This window comes from Haliotis rubra, unplaced genomic scaffold, assembly GCF_003918875.1.
Source record: "Haliotis rubra isolate DU_JTF1 unplaced genomic scaffold, ASM391887v1 Scf123, whole genome shotgun sequence".
Lineage (NCBI taxonomy): Eukaryota > Metazoa > Mollusca > Gastropoda > Lepetellida > Haliotidae > Haliotis > Haliotis rubra.
In genome coordinates, this window is record NW_025765148.1 from 981,601 (window position 1) to 998,798 (window position 17,198).

Below are 17,198 nucleotides of genomic sequence, written 5' to 3' on the forward strand. Positions count from 1 at the left end.
GTTTGATAAATTTAGATTTTAAATTTTTGTATGCACAGTTTCTTTATGTGTCTAGTAGTATTCATTTAATAGGAGACATTTGGGGAGAAAATGTTTTTTTGTCTTTCAGTGAATTAAAACAAATTTGTCGGAACTGTTTTAGAGTAAAATAAACTTATCTTGAATATTCCAAAAACCTGGAAAACCACTCTTTCCTCTCATTTAATTGACATTCAAAACCTCTCATAAAACTCAACTCTGCAAGATTTGCTTTCTAAAAAGAAAGGTGGTAGGAATTATTATGACAAAATGATTGCTTGTAACACTCTCCACAAGGTGTGTCATTGATGGCAGAAAGAACTGGACAGAAATATTTCATGGAATACTGTTTTTACGAAATAAAGAAAATGTACCAAGTATGTGAAACTGTTAGCTTTTCAGAACAGAGTTTTGAATAGAGCAATGAGACCGTTCAGCCATATGCTTTGTCCAATGTACACTTTTGAGTGTCATAAGCATCGGTGACAAACGGATGTCCGAGGCAGTTACTAATTTTGACTTGTACCATACGTTTCCGTTTTTGCATCATATGGATAATTGGCTAGCCATTGTATGTGTTCATGACGGGGCCACCGATGAGGCAGAATACGATCACCTTTCACGAACACTTGTCATCATATTTAGCAAAATAATCTTAAGGTGTGGAAAGGGTTTTGTTGCTTTTACTTGTGTATCACAATCATATAGTCGTAGCACCTTGTTTCCGGGTAAAGACGAGTGTGTCCCTCCTCTAAACATGTCACTTTGTCATTGGGTAATGACTTTCTCATACGACAACATAATCAGAATATTTTCACACACACACGCTGTCCCTCTGTGGGGAGACATACCTTCTGCCAGTGTGAAATATCGCTGTGTTTCCACGGTGGTTTCGTCACCAGGTCGGTTGGTGCTGATGAACTGTCTTTCTTGTGAAAGTGACAGGTGCGCAGATTAGGTTCGAATCCGAATGAGAAACAGCCAGGATGGGCATAGCATTCAACGGCACACTCACTTGCAGCAGACACCCTTCCCTTAATGATGCCAAAAAAGTTGTTTTCCAGATAACGGTCATCTTCTGTGATTGATGCTTCATTAAAGCAAAACAGCTGAACTGGACAAATGAAACTTACAATGAAACACAGAATCAGCGGGACCATCTTAATGCGCTGCAGTTTGATAACAGCTACGCTAGTTTTGTGTTGCTGTAGCTCCATGCATCCCATGTGTTTACATCCTGTGCGACAGGACATCGATTTTATACATCTCCTTACATACAGTTTGCATTTACCATGCATGGCTTAGTCTCAACTTGCTGCACCTCGTGTGATGATTATGCAGCGTTATGCAACCATATTGACTTCTTCAGTGGCGCTGATAACAAAGTAGAAGGATCTGGAAAGCCTATTCTTGAACCATATGCCTTCGGGACTATTGCGGATTTTTCTCGGATTCGTTTATGGAAAGATAGAGGAGCGACTTACTGCCTCTCAGCTCACACTACATCTCAAGTCAACAGAAGACCAACTTATTTGCTAATATCCATTGTTCTTGTTGTTAATAACTTTGATGCATAACGGTATAAGAATTTATTCTGAAACACGTCAGGTATCACTTCAGTGACAGTGGCGTATGTATATTAATCAATAAGAAGATAAACATGCAGACGTCGCTTCCCGCTTTTAAAGGCCCGCAGTATCCGCTGGCGACTGAGTTCATACTGCAGATTTGAACATTCATCGCAAACTATTGTGATACGGTGAAAGCCGTAATAATTCCTGGGCATTAGAGATTAGATTGGCTAACATATTAAGAAATTTAATGAGAATCCTTCAAATGTATATTGTTCTGAAATCCTTTCTCTGTGAGGTTCGTAAGTCCCGAAATATTTTGACTTTTCTTTCAAAACTTGTGGAGAAAGCTGTTACCAGACAGCTGATGAAGCATATCAACCTCCATGACATCCTTGATGACTATCAGTCTGCTTATCGTCCGCAACATTCAACAGAGACCTTTCTCCTGAGAGTTGTTAATGATCTCAGGTGTCTATTGGATTCTGCTGACATGGCAACGCTGACTCTTTTAGATCTCAGTGCAGCGTATGATACGGTTGAGGTCATTCCAAGCTTCTGGATATTTTACAGCATCAGTTGGTATCAGTGGAACAGTGCCCTCTTAGTTTGCATCTTATCTCCATGTCAGGCGGCAGTCTGTATATGTCTTGGGACAGTTTTCGGATAAGTCAGTGCTCTCGTGTGGAGTCCCACAAGGTTCAGTGTTGGGACCTGTGTTGTTTCTCTTATACGTAAACTGTCTCAAAACCATAACTGACAAGTTTGTGACTCCTCATTTTTCATATGCAGATGATGTTCAACTGATGAATAGATTTAACACTGAATCAATTTCTGACACCCTACAACAAATTAAAAACTACTTCTGAAATTATGGATGACCGAAAGAAAACTAAAGTTAAATGATGACAAAACAGGGGTATTATTGGTCGGAAGACAACAGCACATCGACAAGGTAGATGTTGAGCGAGTGATAATTGCTTCTGCCTGTATCTTCCCATCACGACAAGTTAAAGATCTTATAGTGCAGGGGCGGTGGGGTAGCCTAGTGGTTAAAGTGTTGGCTCATCACACCGAAGACCCGGGTTCGAATCCCCACATGGGTACAATGTGTGGAGCCAATTTCCGATGTCCCCCGCCGTGATGTTGCTGGAATATTGCGTAAAACCAAACTCAGTCAGTCAGTCAGTCAGTCTTGGAGTAAAGCTACAGTCGGACCTTTCCATGTCTGCACAAGTGGATCATCTGTGTAAGACATGCTACTTTCACATTCGTTCCATTGGTACCATCCGAAAATACATCACTAAAGAGAGTGCACATATCCTGGTCAGATGTCTTGTGTCTTCCCGCCTAGACAACTGCAATAGCCTTCTCACTGGAATATCCAAAGAACACATGAAAAAACTCCAGAAAGTGCAGAATACAGCCGCTAGAATTATATCTTGGAGATCTAAATATGATCATATAACCCCTGTGATAAAGTCTTTGCACTGGCTTCCTGTTCAATACCTGGTTGACTTCAAAGTTATGTGTACAGTCTTTAAGTGTCTCAACAACCTTGCCCCTACATATCTCTCATCTCTCCTAACCCAGTATGTGCCTTCCAGAACTCTACGTTCCCAGGATAAACAGCTCAAGCCTCAAGCTCGACTCACCTCTTTTGGAAAAAGGAGTTTTCAGCATGTCACGCCTCTCTTATGGAACTCTCTACCAATCCAAATCAAACTCGCCCCGACCCTGGACTCTTTTAAGAAGGCCCTAAAGACATTCCTTTTTACTAAAGCCGATAATTGACATTTTCCCTTCTTCTGTAAAAGGTTTTAATGTGCCATGAGCATGCATGAGTGGGTGGACACTGGCGCTTTACAAATATCCACTATTATTATTTTTATTATTAAGACCTTAAATTTTGGGTAAACAGATATGTTCATAGAGTTTTTGAGAAAGACCAGCTATTACTCACTTTTAATAGAGGTATAATTATCTGTATTCCAAAACAAAATATAGACAGAAGATACATGAAAAACTGGCGTCCAATTTCACTTTTAAATACATTGTTTAAAATTATAAATGCCTGTGTAGCAAATAGACTGAAACAGGCACTTAACAAACTAATACATACTGATCAGAGAGGATTTATACCTGGTAGATGCATAAGCGATAATGTCAGATTAATGTATGACATTCTAAATGATCTAAGAAATAAAAATAAACCAGGCCTTTTGATTTTGATTGACTTCGAAAAAGCTTTTGACACAGTTTCTAAAGATTTTATTCTCAAAGTTCTCAGAAAATTTGGCTTTGGGCCCAACATTATTACATGGATAAAAATATTGATGCAAAATGCTTCCTCCTGTGTAATCCTAAAACGGTCATCTCTCTTTCTTTCTTTTCTAATGATCGTGGCTGTAGACAAGGAGACCCAGTTCCTCCGTATCTATTCATTCTGGTAGCTGAGACCCTTGGTATCATGGTCAGGGATAATAAAGAAATCAATGGTATAAAACTGGATAATGAGGAATATAAATTAGCACAATATGCAGATGATACTCAATTATACTTAGACGGTTCTGAAGAAAATTTGAAAGCAGCTTAAGAAACTTTACAAAAATTTTACAGCAGTAATGGGGAGAAAACTAAAGCAATTTGGATAGGCTCTAAAATTGGAAGCAAAGTAATACTGTGCCCAGAAAATAGTTTAGACTGGCAGGAAGATGACTTTACCATTCTTGGCATATATATCAATCCTAATTTGGAAAATGTATGGGTAATTAATACTAGAAAAAGACTAGAAACAATGAATAGAATACTTGCAAGTTGGAAAAAGAGGAAACTAACACTACAAGGGAAAATTACAGTTTTGAAAACATTAGCACTATCAACTTTAGTCCATATTTTTTCTCTTCTTCTATCTCCCCCAAAAGAATATATTAATCAATTGAATGACATTATGTATAACTTCATATGGGATGTTAAGAAGGATAAAATAAAGAGTACAACTTTATGTAGAAAATATGAAGAAGGTGGACTGAGAATGACAGACATCAGATCCTTTATAAATTCATTAAAGCTGTCATGCCTAGGCAGACATTTGAATGAAACATCAACTCAAAATCCAAGTTTATTTCCATTCAACAAGATATTTTTTCTTGGTGCACACATTGATAAACATCTAATGGTTGACAATCCATTTTGGAGTGAGGTTTTAGCTATATGGAGTAACTACTACAGACAACAACATGTAGTTAATATTAATCAAGTAGAAGAAATATTGACTAAATCTTTGTGGATGATTCACCAGTTTAGAAATAGTAATCTTTATATTAACATTGGTGTCGATGGAGGTATGCACTTAATAAGAGACATATGGGCAGAAAATGTTTTTTTGTCTTTCAATGAATTAACTTTTTTTATCGCATTAAAGGAACTGTTTTAGAGTACAATAAACTTATTTTGAATATTCTAAAAACCTGGAAAACCACTCTTTCCTCTCATGCAATTAACACTTAAAACCTCTCATTAAACTCAACTTTGCAAGATTTGCTTTCTAAAAAGAAAGGGGGTAGGAAATACTATGACAAAATAACACTCTCCCCAAGGTGTGTAATAAATGGCAGAAAGAACTGGACAGAATTATTTCATGGAATACTGTTTTTACAAAATATAGAAATTGTACCAAGGATGTGAAACTGTTAGACTTTCAGTCCAGATTTTTTTTTAATAGAGCAATTTACACAAGAAAAGAACTATTGCAAATGGGACTTATTGATAAAAATATTTGTTTTTATTGTCAATCCGAACCAGAAATTCTTCACCATGTGTTTATAGAATGAAAATTTGTACATGAATTCTGGAGACAAGTTGAACATTTTTTAAGCAGTATATCAGGTTTGATATTGTGATTACAGATTCTTATATTCTCTTTTGCAATAGCTCCTATGGCTTATTGACATCACATATAATCTTATTAGCCACAATATATATTATATCACAAGCATCAAATAAAATATGTTAAAAATAGAAAGATTTAGGAAAACTGTCAAAGATGTTTTTAATGTTGAAGAAATTATTGCAAAGAACAATAACGCTCTGCCTTCATTCCATGTAATTTACATAAAGCTGTTATTCATACACTAAATATGTATATATTTGTATACACCCAATCTGAATGTACATCTACTGAATTGAAATAAATAAAAAGATCTGGAAAAAAAATCCAGTTAGGGTCCATGCAGGTAGCAAAAGTAATGTAAGTCCCCATAGTCCCTAGTATCGTGATCTGCCTTCAGTTGTTGGCGATCTATAGCCTGTTTTTATCTTATATTTTCCAAACAGTGCTATTAGTTTTAACTTTCCACACTAGTTTTAATTCTAATTGTGATATTCTAGTTGTCTTACTGTCTTTCGATGACAGGTTTTTATTATATACACATATTCCATTTCAATGTCAAATATGTTCCCGATATGGCTGAAATATTACCGATATGACGTTAAATATTAACTCACTCACTTTCTCTGTGATATGAGGTTGTGCAGTGATTTCTAATGAAATTATTTGTCGTGATCCTATATAAAATATGATGTATTAAAACCTTCAATCACTTCTTGCTAATGATCAAATTAATTACTTACACTCAATACACTGGCCTCAATTCGTCCGTGGCGCCACCTTTACTGTGGTATTTCTGGTCAAGCCGTGCAACGATTCCAAGTTTGCCTCACACACAAATCCCAACACGTATGCTCCTGCTATGTATGAGGTGTCATTTGGTGGCTACGGTTCTTTATCAATGTATACCTGGAACGATGTTGGCTCAGCTGGAAGAATGGCGTCACATATGCAGGAAAGGAACAGCTGCTGGGAGCAAGACATTCAAGGAATGGACGCCAATTAGCCCCACTGTGATTGTGGTGGCGTGTGATCCTGTGCACACCGCTTAGGTCACAACTGGTTGAAGTTAAGCAACGTTGAGCGCGGAGAGTTCCAAGATTGGTGACCGTGTTTGGCAGCTTGACTCCTGAGAGTTTCTAGGACTATATTCCTGCCCCATGCGAAAATGGGTACCCGGTGAAATAAGTCATGAGACTATTAACCTTCTAGCGCCTACCAGCCAGCTTGGGTTATCCGGGATAAAAGTGATCAGATTGTGCGCTTTGAGCAGTATATCTAGCCTGGAAAAGGCGCGTTATAGATATTCTCATTATTCTCAATTAAATCACATTAGTATCAGAACCGTCTGGGACCTGGAAATCCATTTTCTACTGCCATTAACCACGTTTATACAAATATTGGTCCCCGGAGCGCCACCAGGAAGGTTGGAGTCGTGGCTGTCATTCAGAAGGATCACCAGTAATTCAATTAGCAGAAAATGAACAAACATGTGTGTGACGAACATGTTCTACACAAGCATACGCCTTCGTCTATAGGTCTAATAAGGAGAAACAAGCCTGCTACACAATCATTAAAGAATCTGTATCGAAACATGGCTCCACACGAATAAAGAAGTTATTTATACATAAAGTTTGTCCTTATCTGACTCCCAGCTTCTAAAAATGCCACTCAAATAAGTTTACTGTCAGTTCTCGTGGTATGGCAATTAGTTTACATATCTTACGTCTAAAAACATTGGTTCAAATAACGATCTTTCCCAGCGTCATGGCTATTGAGCTCAGACATTTACAATGAAGTAATTAGGCTGAAATGTATGGCCATTTCCCGATTTGCATCCATCCCTTGTTTAGAACTACATGTGCAGTGTGACGTGCTGCATTTCTATATGTTTCATAGTTCATTGGGTTTTTAACAGACAACCATTAACGTCCATACTAACATTGTGCTTAATGGTGTGTATCGTAGCTCATGATGCATTAGTGGTACGATGACTAAGTTGCTGGCATAACATTTACCTGAGGATTGATCTGAAGAAAGTGACGTCCCATGGTTTGTGTTGACAGTGACAGATGAAAAACGACAATTATACATGCTTCAAAGGTCTCAAACTTTCTGGAAGGTTGACTGTAGCTATGACAACGAGACGATGTTGAGCGATGAACGTGTGTCTATGAGGCAAATACCAGCTTAACGTAACCAAACGGACAGATGAACAACTAATCAACTGATTATGTTGAAGCAGAGTTTAAGGTTAACAAAGACACATGCAGAGCAGGGTGTCACGATCCATAGCAGTAGTAAATGCCCTTGCGAAAGTTCCGAATTGGTCATTGAAGTGATGCAATGTTAGCTAGAATTATACTAACGGGATCGGTTGGTCATGGGGGGGTGTACCCCCTCACCCCCGAAAAAAACCTCCCTGAGGATCATTCCCTCAAAAATCCTGAATCTGCCCTGTAATCATGTTGTAATATGCTGCTGAAGAATGGATTGTCTGGTCCGGACTCGATTATATACAGAGCGCCACCATATACATGGAATAATACTGAGTGCAGGAATCAAATCTATCCTAAAATCAGAATTAGTGTTGTGACACACAAGTGTGTGACATTTAGGTTGACCTAATCGATTTCGACAGTGAGTTTTGAACCCTTAAGCCCCACCCCCCCCTTTGGGATAAGTTCCCTTCTGGCCCAGGTGTGTGTGACCTTTAGGTTGACCTTAGTGGTCTGCAATTATTATTGAATTATGTTATGAGTGGTATGAGTTTGATTTGCTGTCTCGAGTGTTGGGTTCACACAGCGAATGTCATATCGTTTTTATATCAACGTAGAATTAATATTACAGTATGAATATTAGGTGAATTTAGATGCTAAAGATGCTACTTATTAGGACAAATTGTTAAATCAAACCTTTGCAGAGCCAGGTATCACCAGGCAGTTTAATATAGATTACGCTGTCATCGCTACACTAAAGCAGAATCGCTTGCTCGCTGAGCTGGTCCATAACAGAAGATACAGAGACTGGACTGTGACAGATGTGATTGGATGAAATAGTGTAAGATGTTTGTGTTTTTTAAAAGCACATCTATCCAGTCATTACAACTGACCACAATTTTAAGCATTTAGTGCTGTCGTTTTTATCACCATGACTTATGCTTATTTGTGTCAGTTATGTTCAAGTAGGTGACATTTAGTGAGGAACTGGCGTTGATGTGTTCAGCTTCCTGTGCTCGGAAAGTTAGCCAGACAAGTTGGCCAGAAATTGTGTTTTTTGTAGTTTAAAGGACAGTATGTGGATATTTTTTACCGTGAATGGGTCACAGCCTAGAATGAAAGTATACTCAGGGGATAGCTTCCCTCATCAAATGTCTGACCGGAATTAAATAGGGGAAAAAGACCTTCAAACACAGTTGAGGACTGGTGGTCACTACACTGAATATCTTCACATAGGGTGAATTGAGAGTGAAATGGTTGGACAATGATGAAATGGTTTGGCATTTGTCATATATAGTGTCATTGTATTACTGAATAAGAAAACTATCTTATATTTGCTCTCCTGTAAAACTTCCGTATGCTTTTACTGAAAAAGTTAAAGTTGAACTTTAATTGGTCTCAAACTATTAAATTAACCATCTTAGTTCTATTTCCATGAGAACTAGATGGCAATACACATGTGACACATAGATTACTGACGTCCTTACCCACTCTTTTTCCTCCACAGCCAGTATAATATGATTAAATACTGGTGTAAACTTCATGTGACTGGTAATAGTATGGGGTTGTTCTGTATGAAGAGGTGGAGACCAGTGGTGTTAAGAATTGACTTTAGTAGTAATAGGGTTAAGGGAGGAATCATGTATCAGTAATAGAATAAAGAATTCCGTGTACAGTTGTCTAATATCAGTCCTCCAACTGTAGACATTCGCCCTATCCTTCACTTTCTGTATCAGATATGTTGTCTTCATCGTCATCTTCTGTCAAGTCTTCCACCCACGATTTATATTTGTACAATTTTGAAAACATGTCATGTTACAGATTATTCGTGTCTTGTACTTGTTTCAGTATTCATTGTGCCCTTGGACCCCACTGCATATGATACATATAAGTAATGAATCGTGCATACGTCTCTTTAAAAGTGATCCAGATTAATTTCTTGAGTGTGGCTTCGATCATGTCTTCATTTAAACCTGTTTCCATGTACAGCTGTCATTTCTCATCCAAAAAGGTTGTTTAGTTTCGCCAACATATGATGAATTGCACAATGAGGAATAGATATAAATGTCACAACATTCTGACTTTTTTTTATCTATGTCCCAGGTCAATATAGATATTTCTGTTAGTCCTATCCTCCAACTTTGGTCAAGATGTAATGGTTCATTCAAACCCATTCAAAAAGGTTTTTGTTGGGGTAGAAGTGTTCACTATCTGTACTTCTGATCGTAATGTATTTATCCATAAAGGCAAGAATGTTATGGATGTCAACTTCTTTATTGTGAAGGGTCAAGACGTTTCGAAGTATATTCTTACTCCTTCATCAGGTGAATGAAACAGATAGGAACAGACAGCTATATATGTACATGTTAAAACAACAACAGTTTGAAGATAACAAATGGAAACCAGTACTTAATTGGTAGATGGACAAGTGGAAGCCAGGAATTGCTAATCCAGGCATGATTAAGGTAACAAAGCTGGCAATTTAACAAGGGATAAGAAAAAAAATTGGAAGCCAAGGGGGATATAATTATCCATTTTTAGATTTAATCTTGGGGTTATGTAACAAGTATCCCAAACTACTGCTGAGTAGTGCTGTCCATAGATTTGAGTTTCCTTTGTCCAAGAACAAATTGACAACACACGTAATGACTACAATGTAAATAATGATGATTTGAGAGAAAAATACTGTTTCTGTTTTGACTACTTTTTCTCCCAGTAAAGTTCAACTCTCACCAGTCCTACTATGGTTCAAATGTATGCTGCTTCTGAATCCTCTTCCATAGTTATGAATAAACAACTTATTCCATACTTCCTTTTGTACTCTCTGGCACTGTTTCACATCACTTTCTGGGATCCAAGAATTGTATTTTTTAGACCAATGGAACCATTTCACCGATACTTTTTTCCTTTATTTCTGGTCCTCTTTTTGACAATTGTTTTAATTCTATACTCCTGATCTGGATTTTCTACAACTGCTTGTAGCTCTGATGAATAAAAGGCACCTTCAATAGGATCACCACCCCAATCTTTAGGCTTGTACATGTTGTTGCCTTGAGACCAATATCTTCCTATTATTTTAAATATTTCACCAGACCATTTCTCTTGATACTCTCTGTGAAAGGTTCTCTTTAGGCGACTGATTCTTACTTTATCTCCCACTTTGAAAGTGAACTTCTTTTTACTGTGTTTAACTTTTGGGGGTTTAATCAAATACTGTGAGAGTCTCACTTCATCTTCAGTGTTATGATTTACACTAGCAGGAGACAGTTTTGTGTGATTGTAGCTCATGACAACCTCTTGTAATATGTCCATGTATCTATAAGTAAACGTTTTCATCATATTTCTATAACATTTCATTTTAATTGTTTTAATAACTCTCTCAACATAGGGACCTTGCTTTCATCCAGTGTAAATGGCTGGGATGCCTTGTGCTCTTTCAAAAAGGATTTGACCCATCGATTCTTAAATTCTGAACCCATGTCGGATTGAAAAATACCAGGCCGACGATCTTGTGTCTTCAATAAGTTCAAGTTCATGCTTTCACCACTTCTTGACCTTTTGTTGACATCAGAGAAAGTACCCACAAATAACGTAAAATTTTTTTAGATCTATGATGTCTAATAAATACTTCACAGCATTATTGTACTTTTTCAGTGAAACCAGTGACTGTCAGTGGTTATCAAGACCTTCGACCACATATTCATTTCTTGGAAACGTTCTCCTAACTTGATGAGTCATGGTATAGGTGTCTTGACCGTTCAACCATTTCTTAATTCTATGTAAGCCAATTTTAAACTGACCCTCAGCTTTCACAGCTTGGTACAGTTTCTCGGGTCCAGCATAACTACCAGGATGTTTGTGATCATAATAGATCCTATTCAAGTACTCTTCCCAAGTTGCCATCCCAAACACTGAACATGATTCACATGCATCGTGGCATTTATACAGATATAAAAACCAATATGCAATACAAAGTTCATACAAATCACAGACTTAATATTTACAACAATAACCTTCAGAATGGGTCAGGCTACATAACAATATAAGGAGCCCCTTGAGGTATTATCAGCGTACTTGTCATCCTCTGGGTTATGAAGACCACTAAGGTCAACCTAAAGGTCACACACACCTGGGCCGGAAGGATACTCATCCCAAAGGGGGTTGGGGCTTAAGGGTTCAAACCTCACTATAAATATCCATTACGATTGTCACAAAAAGATCACACACCTGTGTGATGACCTCATAAAAACAAAACGGCGGATTTGGGACTATTTACCTGCCTATACAACATGTGAGTTGTCAGGAAGCTGCTGTTTTCAGGTAGAATTCTAACCTCGCATGTACATAATTAAATGTATTCGAAACATCTCTCGTCTTACTCTTCTGGAAACACTTCCGGTGAGCGTTATGGTGTTTGGTGCGGCGGCACAGGGTCCCGATCCACAAAGCGTTCGTAACGTTACGACCTGTCGTAACTCTATAGTTTATCATACGCTTACGCGGTGGTAGTGCTACGAACGGTTTGTGGATCGGGACCCAGAACCATAAATGGTTGTGGCTCCTAATCAGAGTATGTAGGCCTTATATTTTAGCTACAATATAAGTAATTCCCAGCACACAAAAATGTGACAACTAACAAACTGAGTTAAAGAGTTATTGGTAGTTATTGGGGATGAAAAAAGCTGTCGGCCATAAGGACCTGCAAAAAGCAAAAGCGCGGGTCCGACTGGTTTTCAGTCGGCTTCGGGCCCAAGGACCGATGTAATTTTCAAACACTGCTGCAGCACCAGCCGTTGTGGTACCAAAGATTCCAACATGGCTGGAAAATATGTCGCCCTGCCCAGTAAGAGGTGAGGTGAAATGGGGTTTAGCGTCGCACTTGAGAATTATTCGCTCATATGACGACGTGCATGCGTATGTATGTGTGGCTGCTTGTACTAGCCCAAACTTAAGCTGGTTTTGTAGTGCTATCGCTCTGATATACCATGCCACAGTTAAGCATGAATACCCCACGCAGACACATTATATTGACTCAGAGCCGACCAGCCCTTGTTGTACCCATTAATGCCAAGCGCCAGGCAGGGACCAGCAAGTACCATATTTTAACGTCTTTTGGTATGACGCAGCCGGGGAGTGAACCTGCGACCTTCCGCTCTGCTGGCGGGCTTTAACTACTACACCACGGAGGCGGTCCCTGGTAGGAAGATGATATCAAGAAAAAACGTAGGTAGTGTTACATGTACAAATTATATTAATATCATGAAAGCTCGTGGGATAGTTTTACAAAGTTTATTGTTGTCTAGAGGTGTCAAAATGGCCCTTGATTCTGCTGTAAAATAAAAAAAAGTTATCTGGTAACACAAATGTTAAACTTCTGAACCTTAATGATACATTATCCCACCCTGCTTGCAGATAGAATGCTGATGATTTAAAATAGCTGCATCAATTAACCTTTGATTAATAGCAATAACAACTTGAAAATCCCCTTTTAAATAACATCATATGTCCTCAGAGGATTGGTTTGGGATGTACCCCTCAATAAGCGTTAGGTCCAGCTGGTTGTCATATATATCAAAGACCTGGAGGGATTCAAACATGTTGTATTGGATCGTGCGATACTTTGAGACATGATCATACAAAACCCTCAAAACATTCATCAATAGTAATCTCTGCTAAAAGTTTGATACCGACTGTATCATGTGTTCCCAAACATGACTCATATTTAACACTATCAATAGCATTCGGTAATAGGTCTGTAACCTGTCCAGTTACAGGTTCCGATCAACCAATACAAAAAAAAAACCACTTGGATAGATGATAATAGGAATACAAAGGGCTTCCAACACTATGTTTATCCTCATAATCGCAGACAACTCCATCCTCGATAATCTCCAGTGTATACGTTCCGATAAATCTCCACTAAGCCCTGGACGCATCTACGGCTCGGCCCGACCCGACGATTTTATTACCTCCCTTTGCTGGCTTTTTATCAAACAGGTGTCGCGTACAAATCACATCTTACTTTCGCTTCTTTTATCTAACCGATTAAACTTGGCAACATAATTGTTGCAGAGGTACTCTGAAAGAGCTAGAAGAGGTTCTTGCATATATTTGTTGAAGGTTTCAGACCTGTCAATTTGTCTGTATGATTTCCCCCAAAATCTGAGTCGCATTGTGAACAAACCTTCGCGGCTGCCACCACTATCTTTGTTGACACTGGCAAACTCAGTTGTAACACCGGCTTAGCTGATTGGCTACTGTGAGAATGCGGAGCCAGCAAAGGGAGGTAATAACATTATCGGGCTGAACCATAGATGCATCCAGGTACTAAAGTACTGTCGGAAATATAAAAAAAACTGTTTTTAGGCTGTTACTCTGTATCACTAAAATTTACACAATTGCAAGTAGCATATGTCAAAATAACCCACATCGGCCTAACTGGGCGCTCAGGGGGATGCGTAATAGGATATCCTGAAAAGCATGTTTACTCGTAAAATCGGGCAAAACTTACGAATAGCTGCTGAAAACAATAGATCAGACTATAAATGGCAAGTAGGTCGCTCAGCCAGGTATGACGACGGACCGTTGACTCACATTGCATGAAATGCACGTGCTGCCCACAGGCACAAGGGGTCATCTCAAAGATATTTTACGTTTTTTCATGTGTATTGAATATGACTCTATTGATTAACTTATCTTAGCTAATATCTCAGTTCCCCAGCCCGACCCCAACCACCGTCTGCGACACCCGTCCTGGTTTTGCTTTTGAGACGACCCCTCCTACCTGTTTCTCTTTATAGTGATAGTGAGACGCCATGGTAGCTACATCCTTAATAGTTTCAGTATGAAAGTTATTAATTTTTACGTCTGCTATCGTTTTTAATGAAGTCTAATTTCAAAATGATCATTTACAAAGTGTCCTTTGTAATACAATATCATCGCACACTAATTTGCATAAAGCCATGGTCTGTTCTGAATAAGTCGCATTGGACTGCATTGCTCATTTCTGCACTAATCTCTCCTCAGTAAAATCCTTCTGTTACGTTTCCTATCTCCCTCACACTGCGCCTGTAGTTAGGCCGAACTTAGCTTAACAGATATTTCACTTTTTCACACATTAACACATTAACTACCTAAATTGTAGATATAAATGTGAAAAAAACCCATTTTATTTCTATTTCCGACAGTACTTTAGTGGAGATTTATCGGAACGTATACCCTGGAGATTATCGAGGATGAAATATCTCCTGCTTACACTCAATTATTATTAAAGGATATTTATATAGCGCACACATCTACGCAACTAGTGCATGCTCAAGGCGCTGGTATTTCTTTCCCTCGATCATTGGATGTCAATCTCAACGGCACATCGTATTATCAATCTCAACTCCCTGGGGAGTAGTGCGAATGAAAGAGTTAATTTTACGCCCCACTCAGCAATATTCGAGCTATATGGCGGCAGTCTGTAAATAACCAAGTCTGGACCAGACAATCCAGGGATAAACAGCATGAACATCGATTTACGCAATTGGGATACGATGGAATGTGTCAACCATCCGATCCGTTAGTCGCCTCTTACGACAAGCATGGGTTGCTGAAACCCAGACCTTCATGGTCTCCCTGGGGAGTATACAGCTCCTGCAGCCACTAGGCGCACCGAGTTATTGTGGCTTTCTCATCCTAACGAGGTACCCATTCATAGCTGGGTGGACTGGGACACATAGTCACAGTACTTTGTCCAAGTTCACTGCACATTGCTGTACCCGCAACTGGGTGTTTGCTACGTATTCTTGTGGCCACTATCTGGTCATATACCAACAGATGGGTTCTTTAAAGTGCACAGGGCTGTGTACTGTACACTAGGGGTTGTGACAACACGGAAAGAATCTGCACACAAAGTTGACTCCAAGGTTTTGACACCCGGTCACAGGTGGGCTCGATCCCGACATTTCAACCTCGCTGGATCACTAACAATGGTAAAATGCACAATGTCATTTAGAACTTGGTCAAATGTGACACATGTTATGTTTCTGATTTCACTTTCTCAGTAAAGTACAGATTGTAGTTCTTGTGTTGGCTTGGGTCCCATCCGGGATTCGAACCCACTCTTTCATTGTCATGCTCCTAATTGCTAGCACACACATTCAGCCGTCTAACCCCCTCATCCATCGCTGCTAAAAAATGGAAGTCGCACAATTGGTAGTCTTCACCACGGACTTTGTGTACATCTCTGACAAGTGTAAATTGGCGTGGCTCCCACTGTCGAACGCTATGGATACACAATGTCATTTAGAAAGTATGGGTTCGAATCCCGGATTGGAATCAACCCTAACAAAAGTACTAGAATCTGTACTTTACTGAGAAAGTGTAATCCCAAATATAACAGATGTTACTCAATGGTAAAGTTAAACTGAAAGCATTCATAAAATAGCCAATAAAAGACCACATTTGCACAAGCTGGACACATTATAAATTATCCTTATTTCAGGATTGATAACATTGTGATACATTCATAAACAATTAAGTCTACGCTACGCTTGCTAGTACATAAAAAGTGTCAAAATATTCAAAATACACTCGAAATAATAAAATAGCCATGCGAAAAAACAGACTTCCCAAGTGTAAGAATACTACATCAGCTTATGCCCAGTAGTCTTAAACATATTACTAAACAAGGTCAAGGGCCAGCCTTCAAGCCCTTTTGGTTCCACACAAACTGTACATAGCGCTCTGATCCTCGCATGTTCTCTCTAAGTACTCGAAAAAAGTACTCAAATCTGGGCACTGCACGAACGCATTGCAAAAAGATGATATGCAACACTAATTGCGTGTGGCATTAAGACGGGGTATCAAAACGACCCAGCGACCGACGGTATCGGGTTGTCATGCTTCATTGATGTATGTCGTTGTGTCCATATTGAGAAGTTCGCTAGTCAGAACAATCACATGACAGTCCCCCACCGTGATATTGCTGGAATATTGCGTAAAACTATACTCACTCATTCACTATCTCGTGAACACAACACGTGCAGTACTCACATTTGCATGGCGTAAGAGCTAGAGCTAGAGCTGGCTATAATTATCGATTATTGTTAATGACTATCGATATCAAACTTGTGTTTTCGATAATATCGTAAATGAGCTTTGGAGAGAGACAATTTTTAAATTTTTGTCACACAATATACACATGTAGGACTTTATTCATGGGTTGCCTATAAACATGTGTTTTGTCTATTATCCATGCAAAAACATGTCACCACTCACCAGTGATGTGAAATATATTCATTTCTTTCAGATATTTTGCTCAAAGTTACGTCTCCGACATGTATCGATAATCAATCGATATTTAATTAACGATTATCGATCTCTATGATCTGTATCGATAGCCAGCCCTAGAAAGAACGTCCCAATAACGGACTTTTCCAATTTTTTATTATATCATATGATACATAATGGCAGTATGACTTATTTGACATAACATATGACTTTCTCCAGTACCTC